Source organism: Sceloporus undulatus, chromosome 8, assembly GCF_019175285.1.
Source record: "Sceloporus undulatus isolate JIND9_A2432 ecotype Alabama chromosome 8, SceUnd_v1.1, whole genome shotgun sequence".
NCBI classification, from domain to species: Eukaryota; Metazoa; Chordata; class Lepidosauria; order Squamata; family Phrynosomatidae; genus Sceloporus; species Sceloporus undulatus.
In genome coordinates, this window is record NC_056529.1 from 23,014,482 (window position 1) to 23,024,043 (window position 9,562).

General features: G+C 43.7%; 1 protein-coding gene across 5 annotated transcripts in view; it reads left to right on the plus strand.

Moving 5' to 3' along the window:
• Positions 1–1,069: 1,069 nt before the first annotated feature.
• The window catches only part of PMFBP1 (polyamine modulated factor 1 binding protein 1), a 57,090-nt gene continuing 48,597 nt past the window's right edge, over positions 1,070–9,562 (plus strand). For 4 of the 5 annotated variants that reach the window (XR_006100500.1, XR_006100498.1, XR_006100496.1 and 1 more), the window contains exon 1: positions 1,070–1,299. The gene's annotated coding sequence lies outside the window, so the exon portion shown is untranslated. The remainder of the gene's footprint in view (positions 1,300–9,562) is intronic. The other variant, XR_006100499.1, reaches the window with a different exon arrangement.

The window sequence follows — 9,562 nt, forward strand, 5'->3', positions numbered from 1 at the left end:
AGCCGTTTGGTAACGAGTCAAAGCAGATGGTTTATTGACATTCCAGCAAAGGCTTTACCTTTCTGCAAGGACTCTGCTGACAGTCCCCCGCAAGAGATTTATGAGCCGCAGGCACCTGGTTTATTATCACAAAACGCTGAGGCCTGGCTGACCTGCAGCCTCCTCCTTGACCCTTGACCTCCGGGAGGCTGCGGCATTGACATTTGCCAAGGCCTGCGCAGATGAGGCCTCCCTTGCATCCATTTGTATTCTCTTTGCACCGCATGGCAGGGAGGCCTCACCCCAGATGGCCTGCCCTGGCCCAGGCCAGGCCCCTCAGAGGGAGACCCAGGGAGAAGGCTGCCAGCCAGCCAGCATCCAGGCCACTCTTGGCTCTGGATGGGGCTGCTGGGTTCTGGGCCCCAGGGATGGCTCACCCAGGGAAGGGCCTCAGGGCCACAGGAGGGGACTCCAGGACAGTCCTTTGGCGAGGCCTTGGAGCCCTTGTCTGAAGGCTCTCCCAGGAGGGACTCCAGCAGGTGAGGGTCCTTGCGGAAGAAGGGAAGCGCAAAAGCGGGAAAGGCCCCTCTTTTGGGCCAAGGGTGGGGATGATGGGATACAGGATGAGGGCACCTGGCTTAATGAAAGGGACCTAGGAGCCCTAGTAGAACACAAGTTGAACATGAGCCAAGAGTGTGAGGCTGCAGCTAAAAAGGCCAATGCGATTCTAGGCTGCATCAAGGGAAGTCCTAGTGCCAGTCCATTCTGCTTTGGTCAGGCCTCTCGCCTGGAGGAATAACGCTATGTCCAGTTCTGGTCAATTCAAGACGGAGGCTGAGAAGCACCGCCTTCCTCCCCTCCTTTCCCGCCCTTTCCTGCCGGGCGTCGCCAAGGCAACGGGAGGCCGCCCTCCTCTCCACCGAGCTTGTCCGCGCCGGCTCCGCCCCCTCCGAGCCCCGCGGTTGCCTATTGGTCCGGAGCAGGAGAGCGCTAGCCATTTAGCAGGCTCCCCGAACGGGGCAGACCAATGAGCGCCTCCTCCTCGCTGTGGCCCGCGCTGGTTGGCTCTGAGCCCTGCGGGGGGCGGGCTCAGCGGCGGAGAAGGCGCCACGGACGGTTGAGGGCCGCGTTTGAAGCGAGAGCGGGAGCGACGCTGAGGAGGAGGAGGAGGAGGCGGCCCAGAGGAGCTCCGTTCTGGACCCCACAACAAACTTCCAGGATTCCATAACCTTTGGCCAGAAAAGAGTTAAAGCGGTGCCAGTCCGGGTTATTATTTCTCCAGTGTGGATGCAGCCTCTGACTCTTGAGGCCGCCCTACAGGTGAGTCTACGCTCATCCCTCCATCTTCGCTGCTTTGCTTAATATGTTCCTCTCTAGGAATCTCTAGGTCCTCCAGCGCAACTCTATGGTCAGCTTTAACCAAAAGTGGCCCTGAAAGAGGTTCCTAGAGCGGACACTCCTCTGCTAGGCCTTTGTAGTTCCTCCAGCGCAACTCTGTCAGCTTTAACCAAAGGGCCCCTGAAAGAGGTTCCTAGAGCGGACACACCTGCTAGGCTTTGTATTTCCTCCAGCGCAACTCTGTGGTCAGCTTTAACCAAAGTGGCCCTGAAAGAGGTTTCTAGAGCGGACACTCCTCTGCAGGCCTTTGTAGTTCCTCCACGCACTCTGGGTCAGCTTTAACCAAAAGTGGCCCTGAAAGAGATTCCTAGAGCGGACACTCCTCTGCAGGCCTTTGTAGTTCCCCAGCGCAACTTCTAGGCGCTTAACCAAAAGTGGCCCTGAAGAGAATTCCTAGAGCGGACACCCTCTGCTAGGCCTTTGTAGTTCCTCCAGCGCAACTCATGGTCAGCTTTAACCAAAAGTGGCCCTGAAAGGGTTCCTAGAGCGGACACCCTCTGCTAGGCCTTTGTAGTTCCTCCAGCGTACAACTCTATGGTCAGCTTTAACCAAAAGTAGCCCTGAAAGAGATTCCTAGAGAGGACACTCCTCTGCTAGGCCTTTGTAGCTCCTCCAGCGCAACTCTATGCCCATTGTTGGCAGATGGAGGGCCTAGAGATTGCTAGAGAGGCGTCCTCTCAGGTAAAAACATGGTGGGCTTTTGTTCTCTGCGGCTTTATCCCTTTGTGCCCCTTCCCTAGCGAATGTGGAGGGACTCTGAGTGTCTATTCGGTGATTGATGTCTGCACCTGTGAGACAAACTGAGAGAGATGAGTTGGGAGCATGGGCCTTGGTTGGCCTGGGCCTCCTTCCTTCCTCAGAGGGTGCAAGGCAAGGGCTCCTCTCCTTTCTCTCAGGTCCAAAACGCTCCGCAGAAATGATCCGGTCTGAGAGCGCTTTAGCTGCCCTGGCTCAGTGGATCCCAGGGATTGTAGTTTATTGTGGCCCCAGAACTCTTTCTGGCAGAGAAGAAGGCTCAATGTCTCACAAAACTACAGTTCCCAGGATTCCCCAGCACTGAGTCAGGGCAGTTAAAGCGGTGTCAAACTGGGTTATTATTCCTGCAGCGTATTCCAGAACCAAGGCCCCAAAGGTGCTATGGATATATCTGGGTTCCAGGGGTCCAGTGTGACTGGCAATGGCATCATCGGTGGATTATTTCAGGGGAGAACCCTTGTTGAGGAAAGGAAAAGAAATGGCAAGTTAGTATGGGAAGTCTCTCTCGCACCCGGCACCCGGTCAGTGGCACAAAGATTGGTCTCCTTCTTTGGAGGCGGTCTTTAAGCAGAGGCTGCTGGATGGTCATCTGTCAGTGGGGATGCTTTGGCTGGGAGTTCCTGCATGGCAGAATAAAGGGGTTGGACTGGATCAGGGCCCTTCTTGAGGTCTCTCCATAAGTCAAAGGCCTGTGACAGGAGCAGGAGATGGTGAGTCCGGCAAGGTCTGGCCTGAGAGGCTTGGCTTGTGGCCCTGAGGTGGCCCTTGTGGCACCTTGACCCTCTGGATCTTAGGAATGGAGCCATCAGAGGAGCCCCTGACTCAGCCGGCCATTGTGATGCCAGCATCCTTGCTAGAAGCGGGGCTCCCTTGAAGGCAGGGGGCCCTGGCGCCTCTGGCTCTGTCCTTGGCCCTGCCTTGTGTCCCTGGAGAGGGGCAGCCACGGTTTTGTTGGCAAAAAGGGCTGATAGGCAGCTCTGGGCTCCTTTGACCTCCACAGCTGTCAGGAGGGAAAGGCCTGGAGGTGGAGGGCAGTTGGGGCAGAGACTGAAGAGCGCCATTGCGGGCTTCCCAGCGGACCCTGCTCCGTCCAAGCAGAGTAAATGCAGGGTCTCTCCAGTGCTAATCTGAAACCTCTCAAGAGCCAGAGCACTGGAGGCCTTCCCAGGACTCCGTTTCTATCTTTGGAAGCTGAGAGCCTCCAGCAGAAAGGCTGCTGCAGGGGGAGAGGCTGGGCTGATGGAGACGGGGAGGTCACCTGGGATTGGGGAGAGGGAGGCAGGGAGAGGGTCTGCCCCACACCAAAAGCCAGGAGGACACTGCTGTTTTGGCACAGGCCAGGATTGGGGGGACATGTGCCTGCCTTGGTCTTCTGCCTGCCAAGGGATCGTTGCCCTGGGTGAGGCTTTGGAGGCGCGAGGGGAAGCCGCGCTTGGCTTGCCTGCCTCTTGGCTAGGGCTCCCTCTTTCCAGTAAGATGCCTGCTCTGCGGAGGTGTAGAACCCTAATGGCTTGTTGTATGCCATTAAAAGATATTGTACACTCATAAAAGAATGACATTTTGATCAATGCTGTTATAAGAATTACTGTCTTGACACAGAAAAGCTTTCCTGCTGCAAGTTTAAAAATACGCCTTTAAAAGCTTTTTATTGAATAGCTTTGCATCCCTGAGAAATCTGCTGTTTTGGTGTGAGGTTGTTCTGAAACACTCCTCGGTGTCGCCAGGCGCAAAGCTCCTGTTTATTGCTGGAAGGAGGGCGGAGGGGTGTGCGCCATGCTCCCTGAGAGGCACTTGCCCTGAAGCACTCCTTTCTTTCTTTCTTTCTTTCTTTCTTTCTTTCTTTCTTATCTACCCAAGAAAAATCATTCGGAACAGTTTTATTTGCGTGGCATGGCCTCTGCTCCCCCGGCAGCCCTTTAGGCCTGGGATTTGAGCAGAACTGGGTCCAGGCGGCTTCATTGTTGGGGTGCCTTAGCTGGGAGCCCCGAGACCCTTTCCCCAGCCAGGCCCCAGATCAGCAAGCACCTCTTTAGGAAACCTGCGTTTAAAAGGGTGGGAGACGGCCATGCCCCCCTGAAAGCTGCGTCCCACACTTTCCTTGTTGTGCCTGGGACAGACAGGCTGAAAGGAAGAGATCGGGTCGGTCCTTCCCTTCCTTCTCTCTGGTGCGCAAAGAGGATTGTGGGGAAGAGGCCAGTTTCAAGCAGCGCTGGAGAAGGAGGCAGAGCTGAGCGGAGGGAAAGCGTCCAGCGCATGAAGCAAGCCTCCCCTTTAAAAATCAAGGCAAAATGCTTCCTCCATCGGGAAGAGAGTCTCACCTGCCACGGTTTTTACCATTATTTCCATTTCTTTCCCACTTTTTCAGCACACAGTGTTTTATATAGAAAAGTTGGAAAGGAGTCTATAATGTCAGTGTAGAAATATAGAAATAATGAGAAAAGAAATAGAAACATTTTCAGGGGAAATAATGCAACTGATGTGAAAAGTAAGGCAATATGGGATACCTTTAAAAGAGTAATGAGAGGCATGTTGATCAAAAGAGGATCTGAGGTAAACAGCAAAAACAAGGGGAAGGTCATAGAGATAGACAGGAATTGGAAGCTCTGGAGGAAAGGATGACAAAAGATAAGGAAAATGACAAAATGGAAAAGCAATACATTATATTAAAACATAGAATCCAACAACAAAACACAGCGGAGACGGTAAATAAATTAAAAAGAGTAAACCAAAATTATTTTGAGGGAACAAATAAGACTAGATTTAAAAAGGAAAGAGATAAGAAAATGATTAACAACATTAAAGTAGGAAACCACTCAGGAAGAAATAAGAAAAGCATTTCAAGAATATTACAGTAATTCATTTAAGGAAAACGTAACCGATAGTGAATCAGAGGACAAGGTAAGAGAATATTTGGGGGGAAAAGTTGGAATTGCCAATAGTACAAGAAGAGGAAATCTCACAATCAAGAAGGGCTTCCAGAGACGGAGAAGCACCGGGGCCTGAGGGTTATTTGGAAAGGAAATGTTGCTGAAGGAGGGATACCAAATGTCTCCGTCTCACCGAAGGAAGGGATTAAACAGGAACTGATATTTTATCAGTACTTTAATTCGATTACATTTACTACTATTTCTCAATGTTTCTTTAATCTTTAAAGCCTTCTCTATATAGTTCCTTTTCTTCTCGATGTAAAAAAGTTATCACATTTTCCCATTCTTTAAAGAAGTCCTCCGTGTTTTCATCATTCAGTAATCTTGTTAATTTGTCCATTTCGGCCAATTCAGTCCATTCCTTTAGATCTGGAATACAGTATTTCCTTCCTTCCACTTTTGCGCCAGTACAATCCTAGCTGCAGTAATTAAATGAAAGGTTATTCTACCATAGTTTTTTTCTAATTTGCTCTCAATTATATTTAACAAATGGATTTCGGGTTTAAATTCCATTTTAATTTTTAACATACTGTATTCCCAATTAAGTTATGAATTTCATGCCAATACTTTTTGATTACAGAGCAGGACCACCGAGAGTGAAAAGCCTTCCTTTTTCTTTTGAACATTTCCAGCATTCATCGTTTGTTCCGTCTATTTTAGCTAATTTGTCCGGAGTGACAGACCAGCCATAGAAGAACATTTTGTAGTAGTTCTCTCTAATATGTTGACTTCCAGTATATTTTAATTGTTTATTCCAGGTATACTCCCATTGGCTTAACTCCATACTATGTCCTATATTTTGTGCCCATATTATCATATTGTTTTTAATTATCTCTTTTTCTAATTCTATTTTTAATAAATATTTATAAAGTTTAGAGAGTAAGCCCTCATTTTCTAATTTTAATAATTTCTCTAATTCTGGTTCTTCCTCTGCGATTATATTTTCCTTCTGGTCTGTTTTAAACCTTCCTTTGAGTTGCCATTTTAAATACCGATGAATTTTGTAGTTTTGTCCTTTTAATTCTTCTTCTGATTTGAATCCAAAAGTTTTCCCATCTTTCACCAATAAGTCTTTGTATTTTAACCAATTCTTTACTCATCCTTTCTCTCTCTGGAGAAGTTTCTAGTGTGATTAATTCACCAATTTCCTTTCTCACTTTTTTCCAAATCCATAATAACGGTTTCCTAATACGGTGATTATTGAATTCCTTGTCAGTTTTTCTTTATTATAGTACAGTATAAGTATGCATGCCAACCAAAAGTTAATTTTTCTCCCTCTAATTTTAGTAATTTTCTATCCTTCGGTTCTAACGAGTCCTTAATCCAGATCAAGCAAGATCCCTGGAAACAGATTTTTAGACCTGGGACAGATAATCCACCTCTTTCTTTAGAGTCCTGTCATATTTTCATCCTCATCCAAGGTTTTTTTTCCCATCCAGATACATTTTGATAGATCTTTTTGCCAATTTTGTATTAATTTCTCTTTCTGTATTATTGGAATTGTTTGATATAAAAATAATATCTTTGGTAAAACGTTCATTTTGATACACACTATTCTTCCTAATAATGATAATTTTAACAATTTCCAATTTTCTAAGTCTTTTTTAATTTGATTCCATAGTTTATTATAATTATTTTTAAAGAGGTCTTCATTATTTGTTGTAATGTCAATTCCTAAATACCTTACTTTTTTCGTTATACTTCCATTAATTCCCTTTCTTCCATTTTACTTAAACTTTTAGTTAATACATTTGTTTTGTTATCATTCACTTTTAGTCCTGCTATTCTTTCAAATTCTTTTAGTTCTTTTTGTAACATCTTAATATTTAATAACGGGTCCTCTAAGAAAAGACTAAATTGTCCGTAAAGGCCAATGTTTTTAGCTTGGTGCCCTTATTATCTATTCCTTGAATTTCTCTATTCTGGTCTATTTTCCTAATAAGTATTTCAATTATCATAATAAATAATAGAGGAGATCAGGGACATCCTTGTCTTGTACCTTGTTTGATCTTTACTAACTTGGTCTTTTCTCTGGCCTCTTGGTCTTTATCTATTGCTTTTATCCATTCCAAAAATCTTCTTATCTAGAAGACCTGTCTTTTCGAGGAGGGCTACCCCTGACTCCCTCCCTTCCTCCTTCGTCAGCATTGTCTGGCTGGCATGAGTTTGGGTAAGTGGGTTGTTGTTTTTACTGTATGTTTTAACTGTTTTGGATTTTATTGTATGTATTTTTTGCTGTAAACCGCCTTGATTTCTTTAGAAAGGCAGTCTAGAAATAAAATTTTATTATTATTATTATTATAATTCCTATTTTTTAAAAAAAATTCAAATATTATGTCCCAATTTACTCTGTCAAATGCTTTTTCCATATCTATCAGCACAATCGCCATTTCTTTGTTGTTGTTTTTTCCTTTAACGATTCAATGGTATTTATCATAATTCTTAATTTTTTCTTAAATATCTTTGGGGTAAAAAACCATTTTGTTCTATCCAATTCTTCAAAAAAAATTTAATCTACTAGCCAATATAGTTGTGAAAATTTTATAATCGTTATTTAATAATGAGATTGGTCTATGATTTTTTATTTCTTGGGGACCTTTATCTGGTTTTAAAATTAATGTAATATTTGCTTCTTTCCATCTTCTAGGGAAATTCTCTATGTTTATCTCATTTAACATTTTTTGTAGTGGTTCTATTAATTCATCTTCTAAGCCCTCCCTTCATCCTCCATCTTGAGGGAGAGAGAGGCAGGCCAGCTCCATCAGGGCTAGCCTGAAGAAGGAGAGCCCTCCCTCCGGTCCATCTGCCTTGGTCCAGGCCTCAGAGGGAGAGAAGAATGCTGGACCTGATCCCCTCCCATCTCTTCACCATTCCCTTCTCCTTTTGTGCCGTGTCTTTTAGATTGTCACCCTGAGGGCAGGGAACCGTCGTTATCCCCAGTGATTGGGCGGCATATAAATTATTATTATTATTATTATTATTAATTTGTAGTAGGTCATTGTGAATCCGTCTGGACCTGGTGTCTTTGCTTTCTTTTGTTCTTTTATAGCTTGCCTAGTTTCTTCTTTTGTAATGGGTTTTTCTAAATCGTTTATCTGATCTTCTTCTATTAGTGGGAAATTAATTTTATTTAAATACCTTTGGATTTGTTCTTTTCCAATGTCTTGTTTCTCATATAATGTTGTGTAATAATTCTGAAAGATTTCTTTGTTTGTTTTTCCTGATCTGTTTTCTGTTTCTCCTAATTTAATTTTCATGATTAGGTTTTTCCCTTTCTTTTTTTGTTTTGTATGCCAACCATCTCCCCGATTTATTAGCATTTTCAAAGTAATACTGTTTTGTAAATGTCATTTTCTTCTCCACTTCGTCTATTAGACACATCAATATTTGTTTTTGTAATAGTTTAATTTCTTTAATGATTTTGATATTCTCTGTATCATCTTTCCTTTTAATTGCTTCCCTAATTTTATGTATTTATTGGTTTTTCTTTCCTTTTTCCCCCATACTTTCTCTTGGATAAAAAATCCTCTCATTGCCTCCTTACTGGCCTCCCAAAATATATTATCCTTTATTCCTTATTTTTTTTAGCCGAAATAAATTCTTTCCCCACTCTTTTATTTTCTAATAATTTCATCTCTGATTTCTTTATATGTGATTCCTGTAGACATATTATATCCCAAGTTTTCTTTTTTAAATACTGGAAGGTTTTTTTTCCATTTGGTTCCATGACAATATTTTAAGATTCATATTTGTTTCAACAAATTCTGTTAATCCCCTGTACTTTTCTTAGGGCTCGTTGTTTGTTTCTCCTTCTTCACTCCCTTCTTGGCTTCCTGAGTCGCTCCCTGTTTTCCTTGCTCTTCCAGGCCGCCGTCTTCTTCCGATTGTGGGTTCGGATTGTCTGATTCTTCTGCTGGTTGGTTCTTTCTTCATGTTCTTATGAAATCTCTGGCTTTACTGGGAGTGTTAATTCTGATTCTCTGTTGTGCCTCTTTAAAGATGATGTGAGAAGTTTATAGTCAGCCCTTTTTCTCAATGATCTCGCCAGGATATCTTTTGCAATCGTCAATTCCTCCTTGTCTACAACCAGTCTTTTCTCATAGCTTCTTCCTAAAATGAATTCTTTAATTCTTGTTCTGACGAAATAAATGGAAATGTCTCTCGGTAGATTCCTTTCTCTAGCTGTTCTCGAATTAATCCTAAAAATGTGATCCACTTCTTTTGTCAAATCCGCATATGGTATTTCTGCAAAGCCTGCCAATATTGGGATAAGATAGTTATAGAGGCCCTCGTCTTGTAATTCCTCTGATCTTCAGACAACGTTCTCTTGTTTTTACATCTGAAATGGCTCTTTGATCTCTTTCTTGTTCTAGTGATAGTTGTAATGTCTTTTCTTCAAGTTCTTTTGTTTTGACCTCCAGAATCTCCACTTTTGTGTCTGTTGCTTTTAGGTCTTTTGTCAATTGTTTGTTTTAAGCCTTTTATCTCCGATTTAAATTCAC